The sequence below is a fragment of the Carica papaya genome, chromosome 2 (assembly GCF_054855325.1).
Source record: "Carica papaya isolate Zhongbai chromosome 2, ASM5485532v1, whole genome shotgun sequence".
Lineage (NCBI taxonomy): Eukaryota > Viridiplantae > Streptophyta > Magnoliopsida > Brassicales > Caricaceae > Carica > Carica papaya.
This window is the reverse complement of record NC_142310.1, coordinates 6,162,572-6,178,019: the sequence shown is the minus strand read 5'-3', so window position 1 is coordinate 6,178,019 and position 15,448 is coordinate 6,162,572. Positions and strand designations below refer to the sequence as shown.

At 36.5% G+C, this 15,448-nt stretch overlaps 2 pseudogenes across 1 annotated transcript; one reads left to right on the top strand and one right to left on the bottom strand.

Moving 5' to 3' along the window:
* The first annotated feature begins 245 nt into the window (after nucleotides 1-245).
* Nucleotides 246-11,130, top strand: LOC110824292 (pentatricopeptide repeat-containing protein At1g03100, mitochondrial-like; annotated as a pseudogene). Its single transcript, XR_015816878.1, has 6 exons — nucleotides 246-824; nucleotides 7,351-9,694; nucleotides 9,837-9,896; nucleotides 10,176-10,216; nucleotides 10,376-10,805; nucleotides 10,910-11,130. The product of XR_015816878.1 is annotated as a pentatricopeptide repeat-containing protein At1g03100, mitochondrial-like (transcript).
* Nucleotides 11,131-11,156: 26 nt separating this feature from the next.
* On the bottom strand, nucleotides 11,157-11,907 carry LOC148268699 (LOB domain-containing protein 23 pseudogene; annotated as a pseudogene).
* Nucleotides 11,908-15,448: the final 3,541 nt, after the last annotated feature.

Here is a 15,448-nt window from a genome sequence, read left to right as displayed (position 1 = left end):
CCACCATGTGGAAGCTAATAACAACAATATGAAGTCATTGTTAGATATGCACCAAAAGTGAGAGATTATAATTCAAAACTGTTAAAGATGTTTAAGAAGCTTTGTTGCAGTAGTTTTTTTCTCTCCTTTTTATTATCTTCTCAGCTATAATCTTGATAATCCTACTCTGTTTTCTTCAATTTGTTATTAATGTACAATGTAATATGGTCTTTAATATTCCTGATTGATTTTTTTATTCAGCTCAAAGCCCATAAGCCTACTTTAATACCCAAAAACAAACCCAAAAATCCCAGCCCATGAACCAGTTTTCTTCCTTCCAAACGTCGACGTTTTGGCCGTTTCTCTGATCTCTTCCGCCTGTGTCCGGTGAACGACAAAGAGGAGAAACGTACAGATGCAAAGGGTTTTCGTTTTTGGACGAAAAAAGAGGAAGATGGCAAGCCAAAAGAGAAGTGATTTGAGAAGGAGGGGTTTTTTGAGAGTGAAGTAGAGAAAGAGAGAAAGAATGGAGAGGGGATAACGGAGGGATATTCGCTGTGAGGAACAAGAGCAAGTAGGAAGGGAGATTGAGAAAAAACATAAGGGGCCTGGTTTGCAGTAAATGAGAGAGAGACCCAAGAGCTGGTACAGAGGGAGAAGAAAGAGAGACGGAGAGCCAGGCGAGAGGCTGAGATATTGACTGAGACTAGAGGGGAAAAGAGTTGAGAAAAAGAAGAGTTCGAAAAAATTAACGGAGAAAAGGAAGAATCGGTGAGGAAACAGGATGCACAAGACCTTGAAGCTGATTTGAAGGTACCTCGACAGCAAGTCGGTATTCCACCTAGGTAATTTTCCATGTAAGCCTCTTAGTTCTCTGTATTGAATTCATTCTATATAGTGGCTGTTTGAATAGGAGATAATAGAAATACTTTTGTTTGACTCATTTGATTAAGTTATATGAATATGTTTCTTCAGTTTAGTTTACTTCACCTTTTGCTTCTCAGATGGAATTTCATAATTAATCGAGTTTTGAATTTCAATAATTAATCGAGTTTAATATTTAGTGTTTATTTGTGGTAATTTGCTTTGAGTCTACCGGAGTTAGAATAATATCAGTACTTCTCTGGCCTTGGATTATGATGCTCCTTTATTTCTTTTGAAGACTGAATTTGATATGAAATATGTGTTGGTGCTTAATGTTGATTTTGATAATAATCACCATTTAATCTCTGTATAAACTGGAAATTAGTAGTTCAAGAGAAGAGAAGAAATTGCAGAACTGAGAGAAGAGGAGAGCTCGGGTGTCTGGAAATGAGGAGATGATTTTATTGATGAATAGCAAGAGGGTATTTATACAAGAAAAATAAATGACAAATTTAACACTAACTTTGTACATAATTACAATTATATCTTTAACTATATATTCTAATAGCCCCCCTCAAACTGGAGTATACAAATTCTGTATACTAAACTTGACAATAAGGTTCTGAAACTTAGAAGAGGGAAGCGCATTTCAGAAACAATTTGCAAGTTGATATGAAGAAGAAATCGGTAAAAAGCGAATGAGAACTTCTGAAATTTTTTGTCCAATAATATGACAATCGATTTCAATATGCTTGATGAGCTCATGAAATACAGGATTTTCTGCAATTTTAATAGCTGACAAGTTATCACAATATAAACTAGTAGTTGGAGAAGTAATACGCAGTTCAGTAAGTAGAAAAGATAAACATTATATCTCACAAGTAACCATGGCTAAAGCTCAATATTCAGTCTTAGAAGAAGACCGAGAAACAGTGAATTGTTTTTTAGTTTTTCAAGAAACAAGAGAATCACCAAAAAATATACAAAATCCCGTAAAAGATTTACGAAAATCTGCACAAGAAGCTTAATCAGAATTGCTGAAGACCTTAAGATGCACTGAAGTTAGCTGAATAAAAGATTCTGTGTCCTGGTGTTCCCTTCAAATACCTCAATACCCGATGTGCAGCTTGCAAATGAATCTTAATAGGGGCATTAAGAAACTGTAAGAGTTATTGAACTGAATAACTAATATCAGACCGAGTGTTGGTGAGATACAAAAGTTTACCAACAAGCTTCCTGTATGAGGTAACATCAACAATAGGGGAACCATCATGTTGAACTAACTTTGTTGGTGAAGCCATGGGCGATGAGACCGGTTTACAACCTAAGAAACCAATATCTCGAAGTAAATCCAAAGTATATTTTCTTTGATTCACATTAATACCTTCAGAAGAACGAATGACCTCAAGTTCTAGGAAATATTTGAGTTCACCAAGATCTTTAATTTTGAACTCATTATGAAGAAAATCCTCCACCATATGAATTTCAACCATGCAATCACTTACCAATATCACTTCATCAACATATACAAGAAGAGCAATAAAATTAAATTCTGAACACTGAAGAAATAATGAAGAATCTGAATTGGATTGCACAAAACCAAATTTTCTTAAGGCGTCAGTCAACTTGAAATGCCATTGCCTACTTGCTTGTTTAAGACCATAGAGACTTTTAGTAAGCCTGCATACCTTATTACCCGAACCATGAAAGCTAGGAGGTAGAGTTATGTACACTTCTTCATGTAAATCACCATGAAGAAACGCATTACCCGAACCATGAAAGCTAGGAGGTAGAGTTATGTACACTTCTTCATGTTTAAGACCATAGAGACTTTTAGTAAGCCTGCATACCTTATTACCCGAACCATGAAAGCTAGGAGGTAGAGTTATGTACACTTCTTCATGTAAATCACCATGAAGAAACGCATTATTAATATCAAGTTGATGTAAATGTCATCTTTTAACCGCAGCCACAGCCAACATAGTACAAATGATCGTTAACTTTGCAACTGGAGAAAAATTATCTAAAAAATCAATACCAGATTGCTAAGTATAACCTTTAGCAACCAACATGACCTTATATCTATCAATCGGGCCATCAGCTTTTCTTTTTATCTTATATACCCACTTGCAACCAATGAGTTTCTTACCATGAGGTAAATCAACTAATTCCCAAGTCTTATTCTCTTCCAGGGCCCTAATTTCAGCTAGCATAACATCTTTCCAGAATGTAAATTGAACTGTTTGGTTGTAGGAGTTAGGTTCTACATCTTGGGATATAGTAAAAACAAAACGCTTTTGTACTAGGTCCAAGTTGTTGTAAGAGAGTATATGTGAAATACAATATGGGATAGAAATGGAATTGATGTAAGATCTAAGACTATATAGATAGTAATCATGTAAATAAAATGGTTGCTTTGTGTGTTTAGTAGGTCGCCTTGTTTGAAAAGGATTAGGTTCATCATGCATGGATTCTGTGGGGCTGGAATTTTGTGAACAAGTAGGCTTTATTTCGGGAACATCTAATGGTAAAGATGCAGAATGAATAAAAGTATCAGCTGAGGAAGGTAAGGAAACGTTACCAGAAGAAGTTGGCTCGCTGGAGTGGCTTGAGATTGCATTACCTTGATCTCGCGCAGCTTGAATTAAGTCTCTGTTTTATGCTATCAATTCATCAGCACAAGGAAGCACAAAATTATTTGAACTGTTATTGACAGAAGAGAAAAAAGGAAAATTATGCTCAACAAAATAGACATCCAGGGAAACAAAGATCTTTTTAGATTGTGGATCAAATACTCTATACCCCTTTACGTGGGAAGGAAAACCAAGAAAAATACATTTAACGGATTTATGATCAAACTTAGACTTGTCAGGACTAAGGTTGGATGTGTAACATAAACATCCAAACACTTTCAAATGTTCATATTTCGGGATTGAATGAAATAAAATTTCAAAAAGAGACTTATTGTTGATGACTGGAGGTGGCAACAGGTTGATCAAATAAGTTGTGTGTAGCACACAATCAACCCAAAATTGTTTTGGTAGATGAGCCTGAAACATCAAAGATTTTGTCATATTTAAAATATGTTGATGTTTTCTTTCAACCACACCATTCTGCTGTGGTGTATATGAGTAAGAAAATTAGTGTACCACTCTTTTAGCGGCAAAGAAATCATTCATCTTAAACTCTTGACCATTATCAATACGAGCACATTTGATCTTTACATTGTGTTGGGTTTCAACATATGCAAAAAATTGAATAATGATTGTTCTGACTTTTCCTTTTGCCTTTATAGGATACAACCATGTGTACCGACTCTTATCATCAACAATAGTGAGAAAATAACGATGACCATATAAAGAAGAAACAGATAAAGGACCCCAAATATCAATATGTACAATATCAAAGCAAGATTTACTCACATGAAATGAAAGTCTTCTTTATTTAGTAAGATGACAAATGTCACAAACAAAGGAAGTACAAGAAGAAATTGATTTATCTAATTGATGAATTATATGAAGTCTTGGTGTGGAAGGGTGACCAAGACGATAATGCCAAAGGTTATGAGTGTTAACAACATTATTACAATGAAAAGAACTAGAGTTTGCAAAGGACCAACCAAAGGAACACGACTTTATAACATTGACAGTGTTTGCTGGTTTTGTATTTGCTGTCTCAAGGTAATACAATTCTTGCCTCTCTTTAGCTAAACCAATCCTCTCTTTGGTTTGTGCATCCTGTATTTCACAAAAAAGATCTTGAAAGGTTAAGCAATATGAGGAATTGGCTAACAATCTGCTTACAGAAATTAAATTGAGGGTAAAGTTCGGTGTGTATAGTGCATTATGAAGGGTTAACATAGGCAAAATATATACATCACTTATATGGGTAATAAGAACTGGTTGAGAGTTAGGTAATTTTACAAACATATTGGTCACCGGTCTACACAAAGTAAACATTTCTACTGAAGTAACTACATGGTCCGTAGCTCCTAAATCAATTATCCATTCATTCAGTGAAGTATGGAAGGGTAAGGTAGAGGCAATACCTGGTGAAGTCTGAAAATTTGTAGAAAGTGTATTAAGTGGTGCTGGATTTCTGTTTGGTGCAAGTGCTTGAGGTTGAATCAAAGCTAATAGTTGCTGGCATTGTTCTTTAATAAAAAGGAAAGACATGCTCTCTGAAATTTGACCCTGAGAATTAAGCCTCACTTGTGAATTTCTGGACTTTGAATTTGTATCCAGTGCATGAGAACTGACTTGATTGATGTTGGAGACACTTTTCTGTATTGGTTTATAGCCTGGTGGATATCCATGTTTTTTGTAATATTTATCTACTGTGTGACCAATAAACTCACAGTGAATACAAGTAGGCCGCTTATTATTGATTCCACTAGTTTTCCTCAAATTTCCTGAATTGTAAATATTCACTGCATTTTGTTGAGATTTAGAAATTTTATTGGTATAAAAAATGTTTGACTCATACTGTTGTGAGCATACTCCAATATCGAGGCTGTTTTTATGCTGAATTACCAGGGCAAATACCTTGTTCAAGGATGGTAATGGTTCCATAAGCAGTATTTGTGATCTAACAACATTAAAGGATTCAGTCAATCCTTTGGGAAATTTTATAATTCTGTCTTCTTCATAATATTTTCTACTTACACATTCCAACTGACATTCACAAGCAGGCCGCATGTTGGACAATTCGTCCCACAAAATTTTTAGCTAAATAAAATATTCAGTGACTGAATTATTTTCTTGTTTCAGAGAGTTGATTTTATCAGATAAATTTAAAATTCTAATCAAATCACTTTGTGCATACCGGTCAGATAAATCCTTCCAAAGATCCTTAGTAGAGTCAATGCACATGATACTTTGAGCTATTGAGGGAGATGCAAACCTTATAATCCATGATAGAACGAGAGTATTACATCTCTTCCATGAAGCCTTCCTTATTCTTGTAATTCAATGCTAATCTTACAGAACGAGACCATGAATGATAGTTCTTACCTGTAAGGATATTAGTGGTGAGATAGCTTCCTAGATTCTCGTTCGGATGAAGATAATATGGACTCGACACGGATTCTTCTTGCTTTGACAATTCTGAAGCTAGAACAACATCCATAACTGTTGGCGACCGACGAACAGATTCTACGGCTTCAAAATCAATCTTACAAACAGCGATTTAGAAGAAAAAAACATGTCTGCTCTGACACCATGTTGATTTTGATAATAATCACTATTTAATTTCTGTATAAATTGGAAATTAATGGTTGAAGAGAAGAGAAGAGAAGAAATTGCAGAACTGAGAGAAGAGGAGAGCTCAGGTGTCTGGAAATGAGAAGATGATTTTATTGATGAATAACAACAGGGTATTTATACAAGAAAAGTAAATTACAAATTTAACACTAACTTTGTACATAATTACAATTATATCCCTAACTATATATTCTAATACTTAAGTTTACTGCCCATTCAAAATATATTGTGATCAATGATGTAAATATTTAACAGATGAAGTTATGGTTTGGATATGAGTTAACATGAGAGGAAATATGAGCCTATGGTTTATATCTTTCCCTTTTGTCTTGGTATTCTTTACATGCATGATTACTGCCTACACGGTGGTATTGCATTTTGTACTTTTGGGTTGCGAGAGTTTAATATTTCTGGATCATTGAGTTGTGAAAATGAACATTTTTTTTTTGATTATTTGGGAGTTATCCTTGCTGTCCGGATTTTTTTACAATCCAGTTTCAGAGATAATATGCAGTCTAATTGTTTTTTTTTTCTTTTTTGGTATTTGGAATTGCAAAAATCTCAATGTTTTGTATTGACTAGTTTATATTTGCTTACTTGAGATGGGGTCGGAATTGGGGCATTTTCAGGATAAGGATAATGTTGAAGTGGTTATGAAATTAATACTGCATGTATTTGTTTTTCTGCTACTTTCTCCTTTTATATATTACTCGAGGATTATGTTGATATGGTTATGAAATTAATACTGCATGTATTGTTTATCTGCTACTTTCTCTTTTTGCATATTGCTTAAGAGGATTATTTATTTTTGCATTGGCCAATGCATGATTTAGCGTCTGACCTCATTTCTAGTTGGATAAGTGGCAGCTCATTCAAGTATTTTATGAATTTATTTTTCCTGGAGTCCGTTGCATTGGGTTTTGGCATGGAAATGTACCCCTTCACCACCTTCCTCATTATGTCATGTTGGATCTTTTGAGACAACATGGTACTGATTCATTACCGTATTTAGTCTCATTTTTACTCTTAGTTTATGATCTTAGTTTTTGACTGCATGCACAGGACCTGCTTATTCTTTTGCAGCAACCAAAAATTTGACTGAACATCAAACTATATTCTATGTTTTTCAAGTAGAAAGTCTAGCATGTGGGAAAAACCTATTGAATGATGATATTGTTGTACCATTTTAACTTATGGGTGTTTATTTATCTGTTTGTTTTCTTAAGTAGTGCTCTTATAATATCAGATTTTGACACTTTTCGACTCAGCATTTTGCTGTTATTTGATGAAGAAAATGATACCTATGAGGATAATAAGGCATTGTGCACCATCCATTTGCCCCTCAATGTTGTTTCCCTTACTCAGTGCTCGAGTCTCCAGGTGGCAAATTCAGGATCTTGGAAATAATATGATGTATGAGATCACTGGCTTCTCATCAGTAAATTTAAATAAGATCACTTTTGGCTTAGGAGTCTGGAGGAGAGTTATTCATCAAATGCAATATTTTTCAGCCATGGCTGGGACCATTTTGGTCCAAGCTCGCGACCGGGCTAAACTGAACATGGAAATTCAAGATGCTATTAATGGAGGTAGATATGATGCTAACATGGAAGCTGTTTGAACAGCATATGGGAATGGATGGCTTTCCTTGAAAATCTGTTGTGAACAATGTTCTAACAGGGTTCTCCAGAGCCTTGATGTTCAGTGGCTTGAGAAGGCTTACATGTTGGTTGAACGTGCTTTTGAGGAGGGTAAACAGAACTTGCTGGGGAAGGAGACCCTTATTTATCTCTCTCTTGTTCTTTCCAAATGCAGTCTACCCGTGCCTGCATCCACTGTTTTAAGAAAGTTGGTAGAGATGGAGCAATATCCCTCTGTGACAGCCTGGTCCGCAATATTGGCTCATATGTCATTCACAGGACCAGGAGCTTACCTTGCTGCTGAGTTGATTCTTGAGATAGGCTACTTCTTCCAAGATGGCAGAGTGGATCCATGTAAAAAGAGTAATGCACCTTTAATTGCCATGAAACCTAGTACGACTGCTTTAAACATTGTTTTGGCTGGGTGCCTGCTGTTTGGCACAACCAGAAAAGCTGAGCAGCTCCTTGAAATGATGCCTCGAACTGGTGTCAGAGCTGATGCAAACCCGTTGATCATAATGGCACAGATATATGAGAGAAATGGGCGACGAGGAGAATTAAAGAATCTTCAGAGACATTTTGATGAAGCTTGTAACCTGACTGATATCCAGTTTAGACAGTTCTATAATTGCTTGCTTAATTGCCATCTGAAATTTGGGGACCTTGATTCTGCTTCTAACATGGTGTTGGAAATGCTTAGGATAGCAAAAGTAGCACGAAATTCCCTTGGTACAGCTATACTTAACTTTGTAACTGTCAGCAATGAACTTCCCCCTGGAAAGGCTATTGTGCATAGCTTGAATCAGAAAACATCAGATGGTTTAATACCATATGAAGAGTTCTGTAGAGACAAAAATTCCATAAGCTTGGACACTGAGGCAAAAAAAATGTTGGATACGTTGTTGGATAAGTTACGGACACAAGTTGAACTGATTACATCAGAACGTGGTATTCTGCAGCCGACCGGGATAATTTATGTGAAATTAGTTATGGCTTTTCTGGAAGCTGGCAAGATCAAGAATTTAGTTGAGTTCCTTATTAAGGCGGAGAAATAAGATTCCCCAGTCTCTCATGATGATTCAACGCCGGTTCATGTTATCAATGCATGTATGTCAATGGGGTGGCTAGATCAGGCACATGACCTTCTTGACGAAATGTGTTTTGCTGGTGTAAGGACTGGTTCTTCCGTATATTCCTCCCTCTTAAAAGCATATTGTGAAGCGAATCGACCAGCTGAGGTTACATCACTTTTACGGGATGCTCAGAAGGCAGGGATCCAGCTAGATTCAAGCTGTTACGAGGCTTTGATGAAATCCCGTGTGCTTCAAAAAGATACCGATGGTGCTCTTCATTTGTTCAGAGAAATGAAAGAGGGAAAAATTCCGAGAGCTGGATATGAAGAATTTAAGATGTTAGTGGAGGGGTGTGCAGGGAATGGTGAAGTGGGTTTAATGGCAAAACTCTTGCACGAAATCAAAGACAGGCAGAGCTAGATTGCGGAGTTCATGATTGGAACAATGTGATTCATTTTTTCTGCAAGAAGAGGTTGATGCAAGATGCAGAGAAGGCCCTAAAGAAGATGAGGGCTCTAGGGCATGCCCCAAATGCTCAGACTTTCCATTCTATGGTGACCGGCTATGCTGCTATTGGGGGTAAATATGTCGAGGTAACAGAATTATGGGGGGAAATGAAATCTTTTGCCTCTGCAACCTCAATGAAATTTGACCAAGAACTCCTTGACTCTGTGCTTTATACGTTCGTCAGGGGTGGATTTTTCATTCGAGCTAATGAAGTTGTAGACATGATGGAGAAAGGGAAGATGTTCGTTGATAAATACAAGTATCGAACCCTCTTCTTGAAGTACCATAAAACCCTCTACAAGGGGAAGGCGCCCAAATTCCAGACAGAACCACAGCTGAAAAAGAGGGAAGCAGCATTAGCCTTAAAGAAGTGGGTTTGTTTGTGCTGAGTTTTCTAGAATCAGCTTGCTATACTCTATCCATATCTTTTCTTCTTTTGTCACATTTGAGTTTTTTTGAAGTACTGAAAAATGCCATCTGTTCTCCTTGCACTCTGCCTTCTCTCGTTGTAGACTGCACGTGTCTTGAGCAGCAGCTGCTCTGATATGTTGGTCGTCATCATCACTAGCTAGGTACGTTATCCTGTTTACCACCTTCCCTCATTTTCTCATACCGGATCGTTTAAACCTAGTAGTAACGCCTTAATGTATTTGGTTTGTACCCCTAATATTAATTAGCCTAATGTTTGACTGAATGCATGTTATCTGTTTACTCTCTGGCCTCAGCCAAAGTTTAACACGAACTATATTTGATGTTGTATCTGCTGTTCTTTAACTAGTAACTCAATATTTCTTTTAATAGGCATTGAATAATCACTTAATGCTACCCTTTTGTCTTTCTTTAATTTTCAGAGGCTATCTGGAATAGAAGAACCTCAAAAAAAAATGATGAGGTACTTTTTAATTTCTGTGATTAGTATTTTATTATTTTTATTCTCTTAATATTTGTTTACTGGAATTCTTAACATTCTCTTATATTTGTTTGCTAGAATTCTTATTGATTAACCTATTGGAATTTCATTTCATAATGAATTTTTTTTTTTTTGAAAAAGGTCAATGATAAAATAAACACCGAGCTCCTCAGGAACCTGACAACGGTGATTGTGGCAGCACAGGGAATCTTTACCAAAGCCTTGGAAAAATGAAGGAAGATTACTTGTAGACAAATAAAAAAAAGACATACTCTTGAATCCTTATGTGCCAAACTCCGCGACTTTTTCTTCTCTTGTTGACTGACAATGAGATTGCCAGTACTGAACAGCTGCCGCTGGTGCAAGTAATATGCTATAACTGCAACAAAGGTCATTGATGGGCAGCTGCCAAACAGTTATGGATGTGTGGCTGATCTGCGAGGCACCGATCATCTTTCTTGTACTCTCTTGATGACTTATGAAATACAGCAGCAGCGATGGAGGTTATGTGAAATCCATGATTAAATTCATGGTGATTAATGATTTATCTAGATCCTTAAGTGATCAAGAGGTAACTAATTTAAAACTGTTTTAGATTAATTAAACATGCTACGATAGGAGTACGGATCCATGGTGATTATGTTGCCTTACTCGGTTCTTGTGTGTATGCTTTAGGATTCAGCGCTGTTGGAGGCTTCTCCGCCTTCAAAGATGGGTTTAACAGATGCCTTCCTCGCCAAGAAAGAAGCTAACAATGTAATTAAATTGGTTAATTTTACTGTTAATTACCGTATGTTTGAAGAGCAAAAACAAATTATCTATTGTAGAGGAACTGACAACAATAGGTTAATACGCTCAAATCTTATTCGAACACCTTATCTTACAAAAGCAGCTAATCTTTTCTCGTGTCATGCAAGAAAATCTAATTAAACCCATATGGAGATTGATAGTTGAAATTAGCAGCTGCAAAACTACTAGTGCCAGTGCCATATTGTTCTAGCTTCGTCCAGGAACTGTTGATGAAAATTGGGTTTGCTTCAAATTGTTGTTGTTGAGGAAGTTGAAGTGGATTTGCACGGGAGCTGTACACAGCAATCTCAGCCTGAGTCCTGGCAAGCTGATTCTCTGCCTTCTGGATCTGGTTATGTAATACAGAGATGATCCCAACACAACCGTACACAGGATCTTCAATCCTACATTGTGCCTCAAAATACAATGAATCTGCTGCTTGACCTCTTAGATGACTTGGGAGTTGCTGCATACAAAACAAAGGAATTCGCAAATAATCGATCAGTCTCTTCTCAGTTTACGTGGAGGTCCAAATTCGTGACTTTGTTCCACTTTTGCGAAGGTAATTCATTTACCTGGACATTTGGCTTGAAATCGTAGTTGCTTTATTTTTCGTATTATATTGAGTTATTATCTGTGTTTGATCCATATTTTTTATTTAAGCATGCGAAAAAAAATGTTACAATGTAAATTTATTTTCATATATGCGTATGTTTGATATATTTGTTTACCTGAAGCATCTTTGCAACATTGCTGGCACCATAAATTTTGTGGACAAAAGCAAATCTTTGAGGATTATTTGAAGGAAAATAAGGAGAGAAAATACAATCTTGAGGACATCTTCTTCTCAAATATTTACAAGCTGCACAACGACCAGAAGCCATGTCTTCCAAAAATCTTGATAAAAATCAAACTCTCAATCTTTCTGGAGACAGAAAAAATAGAAGGAAAAATCTAATAGATATACTGTATCATATATTTTCGATTTTGAAATCTCTTTCATTTTATATTGGTTGGATTTGAAAGACCCTATTTTAGGTTTAGAGAAAATTTACAACGGCTATATTTTTTAAAATTCTGTTATTTGGAAAGAAATTTGCAATGAATTATTTCTAATACTCAAAATTAATTTCTCTTTTTTTTTTGGTTTATTAATTTAGTTCCCTATATTTAAGGGGATGATTAGAAGAATTAATCACCGATGTTTTCCAAAGTCAAAGGACGTACATATATATATATATACACACACACATATTTATGGGAGATCTTCATCAAAATTGCAAGAAATATTTATTTTACACCTTTTTAATTTTAAATTTACTTTATAAATTAAAAATTAAAAGAAAAATTTTGGAAAAATTATTAAAGAATAAAACAAACACACACATATGAGCGTATGACTATTTAGACTGAAGGGCCGACGTTGTTGAATATTTAGGAGGAGATTTATATATATATATATATATTATATTTACAAGATATTTTAGCATTGTATTAAAATGATATATTTATTAAATAATTAAATAATAAATAAAATATTTTTTTATAAAGTATAAAGTTAAAGTTGTATTTACAAAAATATCTTGCATTAATTAGAGGAAAACATGATACATATTAAAAAGATTGTTAGTCGCCATTATTATTATTATTTTTTTTTACGAGAACACACAAAACTCAAAAGAAAATTAAGAAATCATCATGTACATTCGGGACCCGGAGACACCCATGATATTGTCAATAAAGAGCTGTTTGAGATCATTCGACACCTGAATAAGAGACTGGAGGCCCATCATTAGAGAGAAGCCAGTATTTGACAACTAATCAACGCATCTATTTCTTTTGTGATAGATATGTTGGACTTTGACCTAGCAGTCCTGCAATAACTAGTGTTTGATCTCACAAACAAGGAAGACATGCGTATTAGTGTCGTAATCCTCCTTAGAAGTAACTGTACCGCCAAGACACTATCTATTTTTAGGATAATATTACGGAACCCAGCATGCCAAGTGAGTTGAAGGCCATCGAGAGCACCCCAAAGCTAGGCCTGAAGTATAGAACATATGTCAATCTTCCTGTTGAAGCTTCTCAAGCAAGCATCATCCTCATTCCTAATAAGTCCACCACAACAAGCGAGGTTAGTAGCTGCACGATAAACACCATCAGTGTTCACCTTTCACCAACCCCTGGGAGGTTTTTGCCAAGCTATAAGTTCTTCTGACCTGTGCACCATAGCTGAAAAAAAGTAAATATTCATATTATTAGCCATAAGAGTATAATCAATCATGAGGGACACATCCTTAACAAGCTCATCGATAGTACTCTTACTTTCTTGGAAAACAAACTTATTTTTATGGTTCCACAAGCTCCAGTAAGTAAGGTCAAATGTCACTCTCCAATTCTGAACTGTCTTGCACGAGGGCTAGTTGTTTTTGAGGTTCAGCACGAATCACTCGTCAACAGTACCACAGAAAAAAGTTGAATGGGCTTCAGCAGGTATGATCTTCAACCACAGCAGTTTAGCTATGCTGCAATTATGGAGGACATGATCCATATTCTCAATAGGGTCGTCACACCTACTGCACTCTGTAGTAGAGGACATGTGATGTCGGTATCTCTCCCAATTCGTTAAGATCTTCCTCTTAGCAGTCAACCAGAGGAACATACGCACCCGTTGAGCACCTAGCCAATGCTAATTGTCTCTCTAATTTCTATCCTCCGGGTGCTAATGATTACTCTCCAAGGGGGCGTAAGCCAAGCTAACCAAGAAACACCTAGAGTTCGTCATACCACAAAAGTAGAAGTCTGAGATATTGTCATCTCTAGGGGTCGGTACTGCAACCATTTGGAGCAATGTGTCCATTGACAACACCGGCGTAGGGCCTCTCAGTTCCATTAGCCGGACGACACCACATAATCCCTGACACCTCTATGGAGATCGTGTTCAGCAATAAGTGTAAAAGCCAAAAACTTAAGCAGCCCCAGGTCCCCTAACCAGCAGTCTTCCCAAAATTGAACATTTTCCCGATCCAATTGACCATTTGATGCCCATACGAAGGTCTTTCCAAAGATAGTTAAGGTTGCGCCAAAGATGGGAGATTGGTCCTATCGGCTTGTAATTCTGCGATAAGCCAAACCATCTGTACTTGTGGGTGAGGACCTGGACCCATAGTAAATCGGGCTTTGCAACTATAGAAAAACCTAATTTTATTAAGAAAGTTTGGTTTTGCTTGTGGATAGACCAAAGTTCGCTCCTCCAGCGTTGTAAGGCATGCACATGTCAATCCAACTGACAAGGCTGATTTTTCAGTTGTCACTCCCCTGACCCCAGATAAACTTCCTGACCACCGCTTCAATCTGATCACATAGGGATTTAGGCAAGGTCATGGTCTGCATAGCATAAGTAGGGATAATCATGAGGACAGACTTGGTCAAAGTTAAATGTCCTGCAAAGGAAAGAAGGTGAACATCCCAACTAGATAGTTTTTGGTTAATTTTCTCAAGGATGTAATGATAAGTATCTTTGTTTACTCTTTCATGTAGCAAGGGAACTCCTAAATACTTACCAAGATTATTAGAGACTTAAAACCCAAATATCTTGCTAAGATGACTAGCCTCATTCATGGTAACATTACGAGAAAAAAAAGTAAATGTTTTGGTTACACTTACCTTGTGGCCCGAGCTGGCATAGAAATCCTCTAAGACTTCCTTTATAACCTGAGTCTGGTCCACAGTGGCTTTCCTAAGGAGTACTAAGTCATCTGTAAATAAGAGGTGTAAGAAGACAGGACCTTTCTTACTAAGGTAGATCGGTTTTCACGTACTATTTCTTACCCAGGGTTGATGCAATGAGATAGCTGTTCCATGTATAACACAAATATGTAGGGTGAAAGTGGATCCTCTTGTCGAATGCCTTTAATAGGCCGGAACTCATGGGTGAGACAAGCATTCCACAATAATTGCACGAAACAAGAGGAGATACACTGCATGATGATTCTGATAAGGTTAGGAGGGAGACCAATATCAAGTAGAGTATCCTCCACATATTCCCAACGTATGTTATCATAAGCTTTTTCTAAGTCCACCTTAATGGTCATCCACTTATCTTTCCCCCCGCAGATGTCGTATAGAGTGGACCACTTCTTGGGAAATAACAATGTTATCCGTGATATTCCTGCCGGCTATGAAGCTAATTTGGGTAGGGTCAACCAAAAAAAGTATTAGGTATTTGAGTCTATTGGTAATGAGTTTAGTAACAATTTTATATAACACTGTTAATAAGCTTATCGGACGAAATTATTTAATAATCTCTGGTTTAGCAACTTTAGGGATGAGGATAATAAGGGTCTTGTTGATCTCAGTAGGTAGTTGTTTGCCATGGAAGATACCCTTGCTCATTGCACATATTGACTCACCTAAAATCTCACA